Source organism: Tachysurus vachellii, chromosome 7, assembly GCF_030014155.1.
Source record: "Tachysurus vachellii isolate PV-2020 chromosome 7, HZAU_Pvac_v1, whole genome shotgun sequence".
Classification (NCBI taxonomy): Eukaryota; Metazoa; Chordata; class Actinopteri; order Siluriformes; family Bagridae; genus Tachysurus; species Tachysurus vachellii.
Window position 1 is genome coordinate 5,580,716 of NC_083466.1, and position 19,557 is coordinate 5,600,272.

Consider the following 19,557-nt stretch of genomic DNA (forward strand, 5'->3'; position numbering starts at 1 on the left):
GGACAAATTTCTGATTCAAACTCTGATCTTAGTTACGGTAGCATCTGTAAACAAATTGATGAAGGTTTAGCAGAAAAATTCACAGAATCTGAAGTCATTAGAACTGTGTTTAAAGTAATTAAACCAGGTACATTTAAAGAGATGCTCATCACCAAAGACAGTCTTACCATAGCAGAACTGAAACGGTTCCTTAGGGCTCATCTTAGAGACAAAAGCAGCACTGAATTGTTTCAAGAGTTAAGTAATGCAAAACAGCAGGACAAAGAATCACCTCAGCAATTTGCGTATAGACTCATGGGTCTGAGACAGCGAGTTTTGTTTGCCTCACAGCAGCTGGGAGCTGAGTTTCAGTATGATAACAAGTTAGTGCAGGGTGTGTTCCTTCATTCACTGTATCAGGGGCTAAATGAACGTTACGCATATGTGAGGAGAGATATTAAGTCCGCTGTTGCTGCACAAACTATTACAGACGATCAGATTCTTGAACTAGTAACCCAGTCAGTGAGCGAAGAGGCAGAGAGACAAAAACGCCTTGGTCCAATGAGTAAGCCAAAAATCACTGTCGCTAGCGTTATACAGCAAAGTGATACAGAGACAGGACCTACCTCACAGATGCAAGCAGAGGTTAAAGCTAACCGTGATGCCATACATGAACTGTCTGCTCTAATGTCCACTCTAACAAAAAACCTGGAGAAAGTTGTGTCCGTGGGAAGCAGTCCACAGCAGCCAAAAGCTGCAGTAGCTGTAGCAAATACCAAGCCACAACCTAGATCTGCCGCAAAGGGCAAATGTATACAATGTCAATCCCTGGGTAATGATCACTGCACACACTGTTTCCATTGTGGCCAAGCTGGGCACAGAGCAGTGGGATGCCTAATGAAAAGTAATCCAACGTTAAAAGAGTCGAGGTCACTGGGACGGGACCACCAGTGACTGGGATGCCTCTTGTGTCCCAACCCCAGGTGAAGGCTATCCAAGGTGACGTGCCAGCCTCCCAAAACCCTGTTAAGAAAGTGAAAAAAAATAAGGGGAGAAAAGTTGCACAGTTAATCGGTAGTCGTTGTATGATTGCCTGCCATCTAAATGGGGTGCAAGCACAGATGCTCTTGGATAGCGGAGCCCAAGTTAGCATTATTGGAAAAGAGTGGATGCAGCAAAACTTACCCAGAGTCCAAATTCAACCGCTGGGGACCTTATTAGCCGATAGACAGCTCAAAGTCACAGCAGCAAATGGAACAATGGTGCCCTTTGAGGGGTGGGTCGAAGTTCTGCTTGAGATAACCAGTGTTAATCATGGAAACATAGCTATCTACGTACCCATGTTAGTTAGTCAAGAGGGAGTAGATTGTCCGCTGTTGGGGTTCAACGTGATTGAAGAGATCATTCGAGAAAATGGTGATACTGGGGCAGAAGTCCATCTCACTGATCTGCTCTCAGAGGCTATGAACGTACAGAAAGACACGGCAGAGGCTTTGGTTTCCGCTGTTACTTTTGACACACCCTGGAAATTCCTGACAAGTGTAGTAAAAACAGGAAAAGTAGGCATTACCATTCACCGTGGCCAAATCCTAAATATAAGATGCCGACTTAAGACCCGACCTAAAGGCAGTATGATGATGTTTGAGCCTTTTATCAGGCACAGTGTCCCAGAGGGCTTAGAATTGCTTCCCGCAGTTGTGAATGTCCCCCAGGGTGCTTCAAAAATTGTAAGGGTACCTATTCAGAACCTTACCCGTCAAGAAATCTACTTACCAGGGAGACTACCTTTAGGTACTCTCGAACCGATCATGGACACTAAACCCGTACGTCTGAGGTCCGATGCCACAAGGTCTGAGAAGCAGGAATGTAAGGCCTGTTTGTGCGCCACTCAAACTCGCTCTAAGGACAACAATTGTCATGAGGAAAACCGCCTCACTCAGGAAACATCAAACAGACGGTGGCATCCACCAGTAGACCTTGACCATCTGAATGCACAGGAACGGGAATTAGTGGAACAGATGTTGTTTGAGGAATCGGATGTGTTTGCCCGTGATGAAGGAGACATTGGTCGCATCCCTACTCTGCAACTGAAAATCAACCTTACAGATAATACACCAGTTCAAAAGTGTTACAATGCTATTCCAAAACCTCTTTACAAAGAAGTAAAGGATTATGTGCGTAATCTTTTGGATAAGGGATGGATAGCAAAATCAACATCTTCCTACTCTTCTCCTGTGGTTTGTGTAAGGAAGAAGGACAACAGCTTACGCTTGTGTGTAGACTTCCGGGACCTTAACCGCAAGACTGTACCCGATCGACATCCTCTACCTAGGATTCAAGATCTTTTGGACAACCTTGGTGGCAACACTTGGTTCTCCATTTTAGATCAGGGTAGTGCCTACCACCAAGGGTTTGTCAGTGAGGAGTCCAGACATGCTACGGCTTTTAGTACTCCATGGGGTCTATATGAATGGGTGCGTATCCCGTTCGGCCTAACGAATGCCCCAGCAGCATTTCAGAGATGTATGGAGGGGGTGCTAGAGAGTATACAAGATGAATGCTGCACTCCGTACTTAGATGATGTCCTGTGCTTTTCAAAGACATTTAATGACCACTTGGAACATCTGCGGATGGTCCTGCAACAAATGAGAAGGCACGGAATCAAACTTCGCCCAAAGAAGTGCGAACTCTTCAAGAGACAAATTCGATACATTGGTCGTTTAGTGTCAGGAGAAGGAATTCAAATTGACCCCCAGGACTTGGAAGCAGTAAGAGCTCTGAAAAACAAACAACCACAAACAGTTGGAGATGTACGGACCTTGCTTGGCTTTTTCAGTTATTATCGTTCGTTTATCCAAGACTTCTCTCGCCTTGCAAAGCCTCTGTTTGAACTGCTTCAATGCCCACCAAATGAAAATGGAAGTGGTGTAGCCTCCTCACCTAGAAAGGAAAGAGGTAAAAGTAGAGCACAAGAGAAAGGACAACTACATTCTAGAACACCAGTTACCTGGACATCTGTACATCAGGATGTTGTGTCCAGATTCATTGACATCCTGACCAGTCCACCCATATTAGCATATCCAGATTTCGATTTACCCTTCATCTTACACACTGATGCTTCAAATGAAGGCCTTGGAGCAGCACTGTATCAGCAACAGGGCAACCAACTTCGAGTTATTGGCTATGGATCCCGCACCCTAACCCCTGCAGAAAAGAACTATCATCTTCATTCCGGTAAACTGGAGTTCCTAGCACTCAAGTGGTCTATTTGCGACAAGTTTAGGGACTACCTTTATTACGCACCAACCTTCACAGTTTACACGGATAACAACCCGTTGACCTATGTCCTCAGCACGGCCCGGTTGAATGCAGTGGGGCCTCGTTGGGTGGGTGAATTAGCTGATTTCCATTTTGACATACGATACAGACCTGGAAAATCCAATGCTGATGCGGACACGCTGTCAAGGTATCCCCTCAAGTTTCAGAACCACATGGACGAGTATAACTTGACAATGACACCAGAAGCCATTGCCATGGTGTGGCAGGGAAGTAAAGCAGTCTTGGATGACGACGTTCCATGGGTAGCAGCATTACAACTTAACACAGCTTGTGAAGAACCTACTGTGACAGAAAGCGGTGTCCTGTGCATCACCCCTGAAAATATTCAGATCGCTCAACATGAAGATGTTGCAATTGCTGATGTCATTGCATTAAAGGAAGAAGGAGTAATGTTAAATGAAAGTAAGAGACAGCAAGTAACAAAAGCAGCACGACGACTTCTCTATGAGTGGAGTAAACTGGAATTGGAAAATGGAATACTGTATCGAAGGACAGGACAGTATAAGCAATTAGTTCTCCCTCAAAAGTTCAAAGCTCTAGTGCTAAACAAACTTCACAATGAGATGGGACATGTTGGGGTAGAAAAAGTTCTCCAGTTAGCTCGTGAAAGGTTTTACTGGCCCTCAATGAAGCAAGAGATTGAGGAGTATGTGACCACAAAATGTACTTGTATCAAACAAAAATACCCTCACGTTCATCAGAAAGCACCAATGGGCTCCATTTCCTCAAGTGCACCATTCGAACTGGTGAGTGTGGATTACCTCCACCTAGAGCCAAGTAAGGGAGGATATGAGTACATTCTGGTTTTAGTAGACCATTTCACCAGGTTCGCACAGGCCTATCCCACGAAAAATAAGTCTGGTACAACTGCGGCTGAAAAGATTTTTCAAGATTTCATTCCTCGTTTCGGATACCCCGAGAAACTTCACCATGACCAGGGGAAAGAATTTGAGAATGGCCTGTTCCGGAGATTACAACAGCTCTCAGGAATCGCACACTCCCGTACCACTCCGTACCACCCTCAATGCAACCCCGTGGAAAGACTGAATCGAACACTCCTTCAGATGTTGCGCACTTTGGAGGAGGAAAAGAAAAGTGAGTGGAAAGATCACCTACCTCACATAGTGCACGCCTATAACTGCACAAGGCACGAGGCGACAGGTTTTTCCCCATTTTTCCTGTTGTACGGCAGAATTCCGCGGTTGCCGGTTGATTTACTGTTTAACCTAGGGGATGAAACGGAGAGAGTTGACCATCAGATGTTCGTCCAGAAGTGGGCTGACAGAATGAAACAAGCTTACCGGATAGCAACAGAGAACAGTGAGAAGTCTTCTGACAAAGGGAAGAAATACTACGATCGTACAGTGAGAGGTGCCATTCTTCACCCTGGCGACAGAGTATTAGTTAGGAACATGTCAGAAAGAGGTGGGCCAGGTAAGCTACGTGCCTATTGGGAAAGAGAAGTGCACCGGGTGGTGGAACGAATCGGAGATAGCCCAGTGTACAAGGTACAGCCGGAGATGGGTAAAAAGACCTTGCGTGTGCTCCATCGCAATCTTCTAATGGCTGTTAACGAGCTCCCAGTGGAGGAACCTGCACCTGTCGGTAAGGAGTCAAAGAGAGGTAAACCGAGACCCTTGTTGACCACTCAAACAGAAGAAGGCACAGACAATGTTAGCTCTGATGAGGAGGAACAGACTTACCATTACAACCTACGAAAAACAATCCCTTGTTACCAACTGGTCAAACTTCCTAACAGGGAAACAGAAACTGTACCTGCGGTGCCTCAAAACCAGACTAGCCTTCGTCCAACTGTCAGAGAGTTCCTTCCGGCGAAGCAGAGTTGCCCAGTACAGAACCAAGGGCAGAGTTATGGAGAAGAGATACTTGACCTGGATTCAGACCAAGTCACTCCAGATGGAGAGCAGAGTGGAATAGATCATATGGAAGTAGTAATGGAGGAAGGACAGAGCATTGAAAAGGATGGAGAGATAGATCAGATACAGGAGGAGGAAATAAGGAGATCACAGAAAGCCGGAAGAAAAGGAAATGCTCACTTATGACACTCTGGGTAGACCCACATATCGGCCATGGAGAGCAGATGTGAAATCACTACAGCTCACACAGCCATCCTATTACCAGCAAGAAACCCCTCGCTTTCAGTACATGCCAACACATACAGTAGTTGCTGTTATTGGTGCCACAAAGTCTATTAATTAGAGTTGAAGAAAGAAATTAAAGCTGTAGACTAGAGAACAATGAGATATCAGGAGCCATCTAAAAAAAATAGAGGAGAGTGTAGAGGGCCGTGAAATGTACATACACCTAAAGAAAAATAGGCACCCCACAAAATAAAATTGTAGAGACAAACAGTCTTTAACATATATCGGGTGTTGTTTTGTGTATTATGGACTCATTAATGTACTTTTGGACTTTAATTGGTCATTATTCTTTAATTGGTTATTACTCTTTAATTGGTCATTATCCTTGCCTCCTGTAGAGGGCGTCTAGCGCTTCTGAGAAATAGAGGTTGCAGAGCTCAGGTCAGAGTTCATTAAACATTGCAAGAGCTCGCAGCATAAACGTGTCTCTGTTATTTCTCTGCAGGTGAGCAAAAATATGGTTTGTCAATCACTTAAAATGACATTAAATGAGTCATGATGTTGTTGTTATGCATGATGGTGCTGAGAAATGCGATTACTTTGGCTTAAAAAAAAAGGGTTATTTTGTTAGTTTTGTTAAATTCATGAACGAATGTGCAAAGAGACAGAAAAAGATAAGCTGGTATGGACACAAAGTGAGTCCGTAAATGTGTTTAAAGTGTTTTATATGTGGATTGTGAGTTCAAAATGATTTATGTGAGTTTAATGTGTATTTGAGTTAGAGCCAAAATGGCGACGTGTACGTGACAAATAACATGAAACAAAATGGCGTGTTTAAAGCTTGTTTAACGAAAAGAGGTAATAGGTACTTATGCTTTGTTCATGATTATGAGAACTGTGAAAATGTGAGTAAAGTAAATGGAAACAGTTGTGATTGAAATTCCGATTTATAATGTGAATGTGGTGATTGAGATCATATGATGTGATTATTTACATTTATTTAGAATACATGATGTAGTGTATTTGTTCACATTGATGCGCTATTGAGTCACTGGTACAAATATGGACTTTATTTGAAAAGAGAGTTCATTAAACATTGCAAGAGCTCGCAGCATAAACGTGTCTCTGTTATTTCTCTGCAGTGTTTTACATTCAACTTGCCCCTCTGGGTTTCTCTGGCCTAGAGCGGGTAACACCCACAGTGACAGGAAATCCAGCTGCACTGTACAAATACACAGTTTTGTTATACTGAAAGCAGTGCTTTAGAGAAATTCGCTTGCCCTTTTTGGTGGAGACTCTCTTTCTTTTTCATGATTTTTAAAGAGTTTATTTTATTGACACAGGAATGATAGCTACAATACTATTGCACTTTTTTTAAACAACAAACTGAAGAAATTATTTTTTAAATCATGGACGAGCATCAAATCAACATCATGTCCTTTATTAATAATTGTGCAAGCAAAAAAAAGTTCCAGAAAACTTTTGTGTTTGATTCAAATAGATGTAGGACATGTTCCCCATGTGAGGCTGAATGTAAAGCAGGAATGTTTCAGTAACAATCAAGAATCTTTTAGTAAGAATAGTGACACTGTTATGTGAGTGATGCTGTGGGGTGGAGCTTCATGAATCCCGAAGATGTACATATCAGTGTACAGAAAGAATAGTTTCCTTCATTAGTTACACCATTCATCATGTTCACTGTTCTGTTCATGTGTCTGTGGCTTTCACTGGGTGAGTTAACATTCTTATTATTGCAAAAAAAAAAGTAAAAAAATGTACCATACTAATGCTTCACGAATTTGCGCCGCAGTAGAGCTGTTCTGGTCAAGCTGCTGTGGTGTAACAAGGGTACCCTCATCATGTGCATGTTCCTGCTCTGTGTCTTCCTCCTCAGGCATCTCTGCTGTGCTCTGCTCCTGTAGGAAACCCAGCTTCCAAGACTCACAAAAGTTGTGCAGCACAATGCAAGCTGCAACAACAAACTTCATGTTTTTAGTTTGACTGTCATTGCGCTTCATTAGGCAGCGCCATCTGCCCTTTAGACGGCCAAAAGCATGTTCCACATGCAGTTGGGGCCCTCTTGCAACTCCTTCTGGGAACGGTTTCATGACATTACAAGAGAGGCTATAGGCAGAGTCAGACACAATCAGCACAGGAATGTCAACCCCTTGTATTGTCTTGGTAAGTGGTGGAAAGCATGAGCCATTTTCCAGCTTTGCATGTAGTCTTGAATTTTGAAAAACAAAAAAGTCGTGGCACTTCCCTGGCCAGCCAACATCAAAATCTTGAAACATATACCGGTTGTCAAACAAGCCCTGTAGTATCACGCTATACCACCCCTTTCTGTTGTAGTAATCAGTGTGAAAGCTGGAGGGTGCTTGTATGGGAATGTGTGTTCCATCCAGGGCCCCAGCACACATGGGAAACCCTGACTTCTCTTCAAATCCTGTGATTATGGTCTTCACATCTTCTTCACTTTTTGGCATTCCAATAAACTCCCTTTTCAGTTGGCAGAGACCCTTACACACCTCCTAAAACACATCAGAGGCAGTGCTCACCCCAATTCCAAAAAGGTTTGCAACATCATGGAGTTCAATGTTACTTGCTAACTTGTAAAGTGTCAGAGCAACCCTTTTTTCCAAACTCACTGTGGTCTTCATTGCATTGGTTTGCTTTGCTATGTAAGGACGAAGGAGGTCACAGAGATTTAAGAAAGCCTCCTCTGGCATTCTGAAGTTAAGGTACCACTCAGTTTCCCCAAAATTCTGCAGCACATCTGTCTCCCAAAAGATGCTGGTGCGCTCCTTCCTAGCACTTGGTACAGTTGAGATGCTGTGAACTATATAAAAGTGCATTTCAGTAATATAATTGAAAAACTGCCATAAGCAATTTATGAAATTTGATCAAATGTATTTTGAAATTAAGTAAATTTACATTTAAGCACTTTAAAATGTAAACATCCTAACTTGTTAAGTGTTGAAAATAATTAAAATAATTAATAGTAAATATTAATAATTTATTAATAAAATAAATTAAATAAAATAATTAAAAAAAAATTAAAAAATGTTTAACATCATATGGTTTTATATAAAACTTCTTATAAACCCCTTCTGGAATAAATACGTTTTTATATAATTTTCACGTTATGTAATTGACTATAGAAATGAAAGTATTCTTACCTGAAACTGATATTACAGTAGCCAGTCTTAACAATTTACGTGATCTGGCTCTTCTTGTTTTAATTTTTTTATTTATTCGCAGGGTAGCAAACACATTTCCATCCATTATTGATGTGCAGAAAGCAGAAACTTGAATACCGGGGCGCTAGGGTTAATACGGTAGTTCACGTTGACCAAAACAGACAAGAAAACGCGTTTTGGAAAAAACATTTTCGGCAATCACAGACATTCACATTTGGACGGGATTAGATTTCTCAGAGGAGCACCGATTTTGCTGAAAAACAGTAAGTAATTTGCTCTGGAATTTTTACACAGGTCATGTGAGAAAAAGACAGACATGGTAGATTCGGATGGGATTAAAATCACAAAGTACATCTGTGAAACTGAAATTTCTCTAATGACCCCCTGTAAAACTAGTCCCGTCCGAATAGTGCTAAATTCTACTTTCTAATTCCTCTCAATTACTTCCTCATTATCAAATTAACTCCACACTGAACACCATATTACACTGCAATGCTTTAAACACTACTGGAATTTATTAGTTAAACTATAGTTGTTTTTCAAAACAATGTAAGCATATGTCCATGCAAATCAAATGAAATAAATTAATTTCTCTAATCTACACCATATCTGAGCATCTATAACAAAAAAATAATGTCTATAGTTTAAACTTCTATAAAAATAAAAACCTACCTTGAAACAAATCTTATGTTTTGAATTGGTTTTCAATACCTCAATTCCAAAGCTGCTTTTCAGTCCCTGGTACTTTATCTTGAAGTGCAGAGACTGATTTCCATTTTGACTTTAACAGCTTTATTCAAATACATGTAAACTTTGGAAAGTCATGGGGAATTTTACTGAATGTGTTCCACACACTTACTGAGACTATTTGACATTATGGTGGAAGAGTGAGTGGAGCATGATGGCGCCAGTGTGTGTGGCTTGCCGTCTTTTTCTGCTAAAGCTGTGTATGTTTATGCTGTTTGTGTCACTTATTGTTCAAAATGTCAATGCTCTATTGGTGTATAATCGCCAAACATTACTGGAACATTACTCAGACTCCTTGCAAAAGATTTAGTAAAGTTTGTGGTGGACACAAGACAATGCCCCCGCTTCTATCTGGGATCCCAGCTCATCTCTGCTGATATCTGGCTTCATACTCCCGGCGTAAACGCTATCGTCGCCGTGGTAAACGCAGCTCAACAACTGCTCCTGAATGTGCCCAAAACAAAACGTAAACTTAGAGGGGACCGTGCCTCCTAAAATGTGGAATGATCTGCCACTGCCCATTAGACAGGCCTCTTCATTGTCTTCTTTTAATTCACATCTTAAAACCCACCTTTTCTCCTTGGCCTTTGACACCTGATTTTGACATTTTGTTTCTTAAATTGTTTTTCTGGTTTTTATGTCTTGTATGAGTTGGGTATTTTATGTTTATATATTCTTCTGTACAGCACTTTCGTCAACTTTGGTTGTTTTTAAAGTGCTTTATAAATAAAATTTGATTGATTGATTGACATCTCTGAGGTTCAAACCAATTCATCTCAAAACATCACATTACTATACTTTCTTTATCTTCAGAAAGTGCTCTGTGTTTTTTGTCGATTGCTTGTCCTGTTTATCTAAGAATAAAGACAAATAAGTTACATATTAAAGAATAGAGTTCTGTTTTTTTTTTTTTTTTTTTTTGTGAGACCAGTAGTATGTTCTTCCTTTCAAACTAGCCTTATTGTCACACACTTTCAAAAAGTACATGGATGCTGCCCTGGGGCCATTGCATCTACAGAGCATCTGTGTACTTAATTATCTACACAAATGGCTCATTCTTGCACAGTTAAGGCACATAGCGGCCTAGGTATTGAGATGCCATGCTTGCCCACATGGGATCTCTAGGCCTCAGGCTGAACCCAGAGTAGTGCATGTTTCTCCTTCTCAGACAGTAGTGTGGGAATCAACCATGATGCATGTCGTTTCCTTACTGGGTTACATGTGTACCCTTTTGGGACATGTTCTAGAAGTATCCAAATAAAAATTCACACATCCAGATAAAATACAGAAAAACAAGTATTTTCTCCCTTTTAGATTTAAGGAATGTCTTGGAGGTTGTAATATTACCAGCTGTTACTGTGTGGAAATTTGCATCATCACCTCATGTTTTCTTCACATTGCTGTTTTCTTACACTCTCCAAAAAATGTTATAGCTACATGTCATTATTTTGATAAATAAGCTGAGGTGTTGTCTCTCCTACACAACACCTCAGCTTATTTATCAAAATAATGACATGTAGCTATAAAATTTTTCACAGCTTTCAAACTAAATAACAATTAGAATACAACCCATTTTTAATACTACAACTGTATTTTTTATTAAAAGGAGAGAAAACCGGCGCTGTTTCTGCTACAAATCTTCACTGCTTAAATTGCCACAATTGTTTCTTTTGCTCCATCATTTCATTTGTAGACAAATCAGTGCTCATCTTTAGACTAACAAATGATGAGAATTTACATCACAGTGGACAGAATTTCCATTTTTACTTTCCCTTTTCTTAAAGAAGGAAAATTAAGTTTTTTAAGACAAAAAGGAATGAAAATACAAACCAATTATTATTAAATTTCATCATAAATAAAAAAGATAAATAAATAAATGCAATAATGTAAACTGATAACAACAGGAAACATAAAAAAGAAAATAATTGCTCTTTTTTGGTTTAATGCCTCAGAATGTGAGTTTTTCAAAAATGTAAAACACTCATCATGACCACTGTAGAGATTGACTTTTGACTATTAATCAGTTAAATAGGCCAGTGACAGTGGAGCTGAGGGAACTGGCCAGTGACAGTGGAGCTGAGGGAACTGGCCAGTGACAGTGGAGCTGAGGGAACTGGCCAGTGACAGTGGAGCTGAGGGAACTGGCCAGTGACAGTGGAGCTGAGGGAACTGGCCAGTGACAGTGGAGCTGAGGGAACTGGCCAGTGACAGGTGGAGCTGAGGGAACTGGTGGTATAGAGAGAGCAGAAGTAAAAACTGTTATGGAGATTACATTCTGTCTTTTGCATGAACAATTAAATTCCATACCAGCACCTTCAGTTCGACATTAGGAGCCAGTGGCCATACTGTACCTCTTCCATCAGAAGTCTATCTGTGCCTACTTCAAGTTGCTCACTGACATTGATGTTCTTAATGCTTTCGAAATGTCCATGAAAGAATGTGGAAAGGCAATCATTGAGTACTTCAAGAACAAACCAAAAAGTAAAGGATGTCCTATCCCAGCCTGAAAACACAGAGATGGCACACCTGCATATCAAGTTTCTAATGTCCCATTTTCAGGAACATGAAGATGGACTGGTGTTGCATGCAGATGTGAGTATTTGGTTTTCTTTCTGCTTTACTAAGTAATATTATGTATTCTGACTTGTGTATTGTGTCTCCTCTACAGGTTGCTGCATCTGCGAAGAAACTTGCAAAGAAACTGTGAAGAAACTTGCATCTGCGAAGAAACTGCATCTTGAGAAGAAACTTGATCTACCTGCAAGTCCTCATCTCATTTGGCTTGGTTAGTGTCTTATTAAGATGTTAAGAAGAAACATTGACAAATGGGGGAGATACAATAAAAAAAAACATTTCTGTTGTATACAGTTGTAAATGAATAGTTTACCCAAAAAAGTTTTCCATGTTTACTCACCCTTTTTCCAAACCTGTATAAATTTCTTTGCTCTGCTGAATTCTTTAAACTTGTATTGTTTTCCTACTGATAGTTTTTAGGTGAATTGAAAAAAACTTTACAAAGTCTTCTCAATGTCAAATCTTGAAATTGTTATTATATATTTTTGGTTTATTTTTTATTTTAGGTATGGCAGAGCAGACAGATGCTGTCCGATGGATGATAAGCCTAGAGGGCCGTGTTATTTGTGAGTGTGTCCAGTCATCATTTTTGACTGCACTTGCAACAATGTTTGCTGTGTACTACGTCTTTAACCTGCAGTATCAAGAGGGCGCTTGTTGCACATTGGAGTTTCTTCAAAGGTGTGACACTTAAGCTTTCCATATTGCATTTTTTTTACCTCTAAGAATCATCTTCACAAGAATTTTGATACATGATTCTGTCATACAATGGTACTTTGTTATATTTGTCTTTATACGCTTCATTGGAATAAACCCAGAAAGAGGCTCAAAGACCTGCAGAGGCAAGGTGGTCTCCAAGAAGACAGGCAAGGTGGTGAATAAAAAGTCTGCAACAGTTAATCCAAAGGTTGCCTCTACTAAAAAATCTTGTGTGTTTCGAATGGGATTTCATCTAGTTAAGTAAATTTGCATATATTTGCTTAAGTTATTATACCAGCTTTTTTGTAAAACATGTTAAAAATTTTATAATACACTACTGAAAGCATATTTCATTTTAATTTCAGATGTTCCACTGCAAAAAATGTTTTTCTTAGATTTTTTTTTGTCTTGTTTCCAGTCCAAATAAACAGCATCCTGGGTTATTTTGATTCATGTTTTGCATTGCTCATAATTTACCCTGGGATTATTTGCAGTGTCATTGCCATTGATTATGAATGATGCTCATGACCCATAAAGTCTATGATATTGTGCATTCTTAAGTTTACTTGGTAAACAATATATTATAAAGTTCTAAAAGAATCGAAATTCTTCATAATCATTATTTTTGCTAGTGTAGCATTATGTTGCTTTATGTCATGTTCTTTTGATGCTATTTACAAAAGTTTTTTTGCCCCCATTTTTTATCTTTCAGAAAAGACCTGCACCAGTTTCAACGACCTGGCCTGTTCCTGTTCCAAATATTTGCCAGGTTTTGCAAAAGTTTTAACATTTCTTAGTCTGTTTTTGGGAAATGTACACCCCAAGCATGGTCTTGGCCTGTTTCTGTACCAAATCCATGTTTTGACTTGACCTATTAAACTAAATCAACTTAAGGTTTTCACATTGTTTACTTTTTCATTGTACATTGAAAAAAAACATTGTAGGCTGTTTTTTAGGGATGTGGTTCAGTTATTTTTTGGCACTAAACGGTCAATAAATTGTGTGCTAAAAGAAATATCCTCTTGAGCTGTTTTTTCTTGGAAAAATCTTGTAAATTTAAATATTCCAATACCAGTTTATTTGTACAAGTATATTAAAGTTAATACAGAGAATAAAGTAATGAAACTGCAGGATTACAGTACAAACAGGAAACCCTGCTCCCAGTATTTTACAGTTAATTTACAGGTAAATGTTTTACAGTGTATCAGACACATAGGTTAAGAAGCATAATACGTGGCTAGTTTTACATTCAAAGGATTTGGCAAACATAGCGGATAAAAGTCGTACTGTACATAAATGTGAGGAGGACACTGATTACAGTGCTCAAAGTCCGTAGTTTTTTTATTTTTATTAAAATCTCGCAGGATGTTCATGAGCTTTTCTAGTCGATAAACACCTTTGAATTGAGAGAGGATTAGTGAAAATACTCGGGTCGTTAACTCTTAGTTCAACGATTTGTTAAAGAGTAAAGGAGAGCTTGATCTTCAGAACTTTCTCGGAGACAGAATAGACGTGGCACGCTCTGAAATTTCCCATGTGTCTGGCAGATGAGTGAATGGTCCAGTAGTCCACAACGTCTTCATACATTTGGTCGCTGCAAATTTCTTTGTTTTTTTTTTCTTTAACTTCGTTCAGAACATATTTGATGTTAGGCTCATCTCACCAGTCACATACGACAGCTTCAGCATTACCTTGAATTTTTTTCCAGGGAAGGGGAGTGATTTATTCCACACAATTTCAGAGCCTTTACCAGAGTGTATTTTAACCAAGGTTTAAACAGTTTTTTTTTTTAACAATCTGAAGGCTTTCATGTGTAGATAGTACTCTTCAGGATCAAACAAACACGCATGCTGGAACTGACTCGGATGATCAATCGCGCAATTGTCTCTGAGATCGTTGTCAATAATTTTGTCCATCAGCTCCCCATTACACCCCGGATGATGGCTAAAGCAGTGGTGGAATCCCCATTTGAATGCAGAAAGGTCAGATTTCTCTTTCTGAAGAATTCACAGGTTTTTTCTTCATCTTTAAAACCAGAACATGTTTCATCATCTTTATCCAAGGTAGCAAGTGAGTTGTAAAAGTAAGGTAAGAATTCCTGAGCCATTTCTTTCGTCATTGCTCAAATAGACGATGCTTCTTTACACAAATGCAAACTGTTTTTAAACACTTTTAGGGGGATGCAATGTGGGTGGTGCGAGGTGCTGGGAAGGGGGTGGTGGTCTTGGGGGTGGGGTCTTGAAAGATTCATTCGTAATCAAGGTTTAGTTTTACTCTTACTTCATCAAATTCAGCTTTTTTCCGGAATAAATTGTCGATTTGATTAAAGTAGCGTTGTAGATCGTGCCAACTGGCTAGATCAAACCTCACATTGCATTTCTCTTTATCAGATGTGTAGTTGCTGGGAATTTTGGAAAAATACAGTGAGAGCTGGTATGTTTTCTGCAGTGGTGTACTGTTGCTCCTCCATTTTTGTTTGTAGGCCTCTGGTGAAAATAAATCCAATTCGAACAATGTAGTCAAAATCCTTAAACCATTTACACCGATGAAAGGTTATGTCCTCAGTTGCTTTGCTCCAGTGGATGTGATCCAGTACAGATAGCTTGAAAAGCGATATGTCTGGTGATTCACCATTGAAGGGAAAGCTGGCTGTATAACCATTTGACATTGTTAAATACTGACTACTGTCCTGCTCTAAAACCTTTGCAAATCTTGACATAGTAGGATGCCTCTTTGATCGGTGCATCAGGAGAAACCACCATAGCTATGATCAAAGAATCATTAGGTGTTATGCATGTAGGGAGAGATATGGTATTTGAAAGGTAAATTCAGGGTGGGTGTGTGCACACTTGTGTGACAGTATAGGTAACTCCCATTAACCAGTCTGTGGGGGGTATTCCACAGGCAATACCCTGTTGAGAGCAGTGTCGCTTTTGTCCAAGATGTCTTGACCATCTTAGAGTTTGAACTGGGCGGAAAAGCAGCCCCGCCGTCGTGGAATCGAACCCCGGTCTTCAGCGTGACAGGCGGAGATACTGTCCACTATACTAACGAGGAACACCTGTCCTGAAAGTTGAAGTCTGCCGCCAACTGGACTAGACTGCGCCTGCCCCAGTGCAAGTTAAATGTCGAAAATAGGGTGCCAGGTTCAGTGATCAAATCAAACTGTGTGGCATCTTGCTCTCTGATTGAGACTTGGGGCTTGGCAGTGCTGCTTTAGTCAAACCTGTTCCATTATATTAACTAGGATCAATTTGCTGCTTTTGTCAGATAATTCTTGGCTTTGTTACAGTTGGAACTACAAAGCAACCTCCCCATCGAGTGCAAGTTAAATGCCGCAAATAGGGTGCCAGATTAAGGGATCAAATCAAATTGTGTGGCATCTTGCTCTCTGATTGAGTCTTGGGGCATGGCAGTGCTGCTTTAGTCAAACCTGTTCCATTATACTAATTAGGATCAGTTTGCTGCTTTTGTCAGAGAAGTGTGAGCGATCACAGTTTTCCGATTGACAGGCAGATATACAGTGCATTTTATTGAAGATGATCAGCTGGCTTCAAGAGGTCAGTCTGTTTCCTATTTTAACACAAAAACAGCACAATTAACTTTTTTTTGTAAATCAGATGATTTTCAATATGAGGTTTGGTTGAAGCAGAGACCAGCCAAAGGCAAGCAGGCTGGGTGGCACACAAACTGTGGCTAAAACACTGAAATCCACTGGGGAATTTCTCAAGGCCAGAATTTCATTTTATTGAAGATGATCAGCTGGCTTCAAGCGTTCTGTCTGTTTCCTATTTTGTCTTGGTTTCGGGACCTCGTGGCGCAACGGTAGCGTGTCTGACTACAAATCAGAAGGTTGCGTGTTCAAATCACGTCGGGGTCATGCCTTTCCCTTTGATACACATTAGTGTGCCAGGGCTTTTTATGCACAGTCAAATGCGATGACTTACATGCCATCGGATTTCTGCGATGGTCATGCTTTTGTTGCACAGGTAGCAGCAATTAAGATGGAAAACACACTGATCTCGGTTTATCTTATCTGCTCCGAGCACATGATTTGTACAATAAAGCAGCAGCAAGCCAAGCATTTTCTCCCCTCTGGATCATTGAAGCATTCAGACACCAGCAGCAACCTAAAGCATGCTTTTCACTTTTCAGCCACCCACATGTACAAACGCCCGAACAGGGACTTGAACCCTGGACCCTCAGATTAAAAGTCTGATGCTCTACCGACTGAGCTATCCGGGCTCTGACCAGCGTGCGCCTTTAGTTCCAAACGGGTCAGGACTGTGAAACTGTGCGTTCAGATGTGTCCTCTGATTATTTTGATCTTTTGCTCTGTAATCTTGCTGGAATATCGGAATAAGGTCTGTGTCCACGCATGTTTAAGAGGATTCCGGTGATTAAACCGATCTCGTGCTCTGGATCAGAATATGTATATCCCCTCTGGTCCTTGGCGCGTTAGACACTTTATTTATAAGCCATGATGGACTTTCCGTGAATTTTGCGATATCCAACTTCATCTGCAGTATTCCAGGATGAAATCCAACGTGTCTTCTATTTCCGTTACCACTGATTTCCCATTATCTGAGACATGTAATAACACAAAGGACTTGTATGCCTGGTGAACATGTGACATTACAAGAGAAAGTTGAAGTTTGATCTTATCACATAGGCTGTCTAGTCTCTAAGTTGTGCTTCACACTCACGCGCTAAGGTGAGAATTGACAGAGAAGCTTAAAAATATTTCTTTAATAGGTTGGGTATGGGAATCCAGTCATGTTATGTATTAAAATAGCTTCCACGGCATTCTCTGAAAAAGCTTCTACCAAGATGGGGGAAACTAGTCGCAGCGGTCACGGCCCACTGCTTGTCTCTGACTTTCAACCGCATGTTTTTTTGTCCGCGTCGATGGAGAAGTATGTGTGCGTCTATGTTTGCGTTATGCTGCAGTTTTGTTTCAGTTTCGGAAGCTCGTGGCGCAACGGTAGCGCGTCTGACTCCAGATCAGAAGGTTGCATGTTCTTCAGTGTCGTGCTACTAATCAGCAGTAGTTATGCTATTAATCAGCGGGGCCCATAAGGGGCGGGTCGGCCGGCCGGCAAACCGTGTCTCCGGCAGCCCACGGCTCATTTGCGGCACAACAGGGCCGACGATCCTCTTTCGACGATCCTCTTTCCACACGGAGCAGGCGGGTCTCTGTGGCGCAATCGGTTAGTGCGTTTGGCTGTTAACCGAAAGGTTGGTGGTTCAAGCCCACCCAGGGACGGCAAGGCTTTTCTTAGCCTGCCAGGTGCCACACAAGCTTTCCCATAACGCGTAGCGGACCTCACAGACCGCGACCGGAGGCGGGTGCTTGTTGGCTGGTGCGACCTGGAAACCTCTTGCCTAACGTGGGGCTCACCTGTTGTTTTGCTGATTGTCATACAGAGCAAGAGGTTCTTAAACTCACAGCCCAGCTTGCAAAATGCGTAGGCGGTCACCTAGTAGCCTCGCAGAACGCAATTGCGTGAGAGAGCGGCGGCTTGGCTGACATGACCTGCAAAGGCGTCTTCAGAGAGCCTTTGGTGCCAGGCTCAGCGATCGTCAATAGTGACTGGTAGAACCACACTGCCAGCGCGGAGGGATCTCTGGATGAAACTTTCACCCGCAGAGTGCACTTTATCCATCTATGGTTTTCCATGGTATTTATTTAATTTGCTATCATTTTCTTCTCCTGAGGCGGTAAAGACCGCCTTTGGGCTCGTCCCGGCTCCCGCAAAAGCACCGCTCGCCCAATGTGGGGCTCGAACCCACGACCCTGAGATTAAGAGTCTCATGCTCTACCAACTGAGCTAGCCGGGCACGCCAAAGGGGCCGCCCACTTGGAAAAAAGCGGGTCCCCTACTGCCCAGACGGCTGAGATTTCTTTGATCTGATGCAGTCTAAGAGCAAAAACGCCCATAAATTTCCCAACACGCCGGTTAAAAACACCACGCCCTTCACTTGACGGTCTCTGTTGCACTGACTGTTAGAGACTTTTTTTTTTCCCCACCTCTCTTAAGCCATTTTGTCTGCGCCAACCCTAAGCACCAAATATAAAGAAGCGATTGTGGCAGGCCAGCTAGTGTGTAGAACTTTTAGAAGTCAAAGAGATTGAAACCTGAAATGGTGGAATTTCATGGACATTTTTGGCAGATTTTCGTGAAGGCTGGGGCTATCATACTGATCTTCATTTCCAACCTGAGAATTGGTATTGTCCCGCCTCCCTGTCACCCTATTGGTTGGCACATTTGTCTTTTAGGCCTATGGATTGATTCTAGCCGAATTTTAACCGGAAGGCGGGATTTGTAGCAGCAGCGTTTGCGAAAAAACACAGCCCTTTCCTCTTATCTCCAGTGTCGTGCTACTAATCTTCGATTCCTTGTTGGGGAGGTTGCTTTGTATTTCCAACTGTAACAAAGCCAAAAATTGTCTGACAAAAGCAGCAAATTGATCTTAGTTAATATAATGGAACAGGTTTGACTAAAGCAGCACTGCCAAGCCCCAAGACTCAATCAGAGAGCAAGATGCCACACAGTTTGATTTGATCACTGAACCTGGCACCCTATTTTTGGCATTTAACTTGAACTGGGGCAGGCGCAGTCTAGTCCCAAATGCTGGCCTTTAGAAATTCCCCAACCTTTCCTATTTTAACACAAAAACAGCACAATTAATTTTTTTTGTAAATCAGATGATTTTCAATATGAGGTTTGGTTGAAGCAGAGACCAGCCAAAGGCAAGCAGGCTGGGTGGCACACAAACTGTGGCTAAAACACTGAAATCCACTGGGGAATTTCTCAAGGCCAGAATTTGGGACTAGACTACGCCTGCCCCAGTGCTAGTTAAATGCTGAAAATAGGGTGCCAGGTTCAGTGATCAAATCAAACTGTGTGGCATCT

The 19,557-nt window shown here is 41.3% G+C and overlaps 4 non-coding genes across 4 annotated transcripts; 2 read left to right on the forward strand and 2 right to left on the reverse strand.

Moving 5' to 3' along the window:
• The first annotated feature begins 16,448 nt into the window (after window positions 1-16,448).
• Window positions 16,449-16,520, forward strand: trnac-aca (transfer RNA cysteine (anticodon ACA)). Its single transcript has one exon. It is a non-coding gene; the product is annotated as a tRNA-Cys (tRNA).
• A 292-nt stretch (window positions 16,521-16,812) lies between these two features.
• On the reverse strand, window positions 16,813-16,885 carry trnak-uuu (transfer RNA lysine (anticodon UUU)). Its single transcript has one exon. It is a non-coding gene; the product is annotated as a tRNA-Lys (tRNA).
• A 947-nt stretch (window positions 16,886-17,832) lies between these two features.
• trnan-guu (transfer RNA asparagine (anticodon GUU)) lies at window positions 17,833-17,906 on the forward strand. The gene has a single exon. It is a non-coding gene; the product is annotated as a tRNA-Asn (tRNA).
• A 502-nt stretch (window positions 17,907-18,408) lies between these two features.
• trnak-cuu (transfer RNA lysine (anticodon CUU)) lies at window positions 18,409-18,481 on the reverse strand. The gene has a single exon. It is a non-coding gene; the product is annotated as a tRNA-Lys (tRNA).
• Window positions 18,482-19,557: the final 1,076 nt, after the last annotated feature.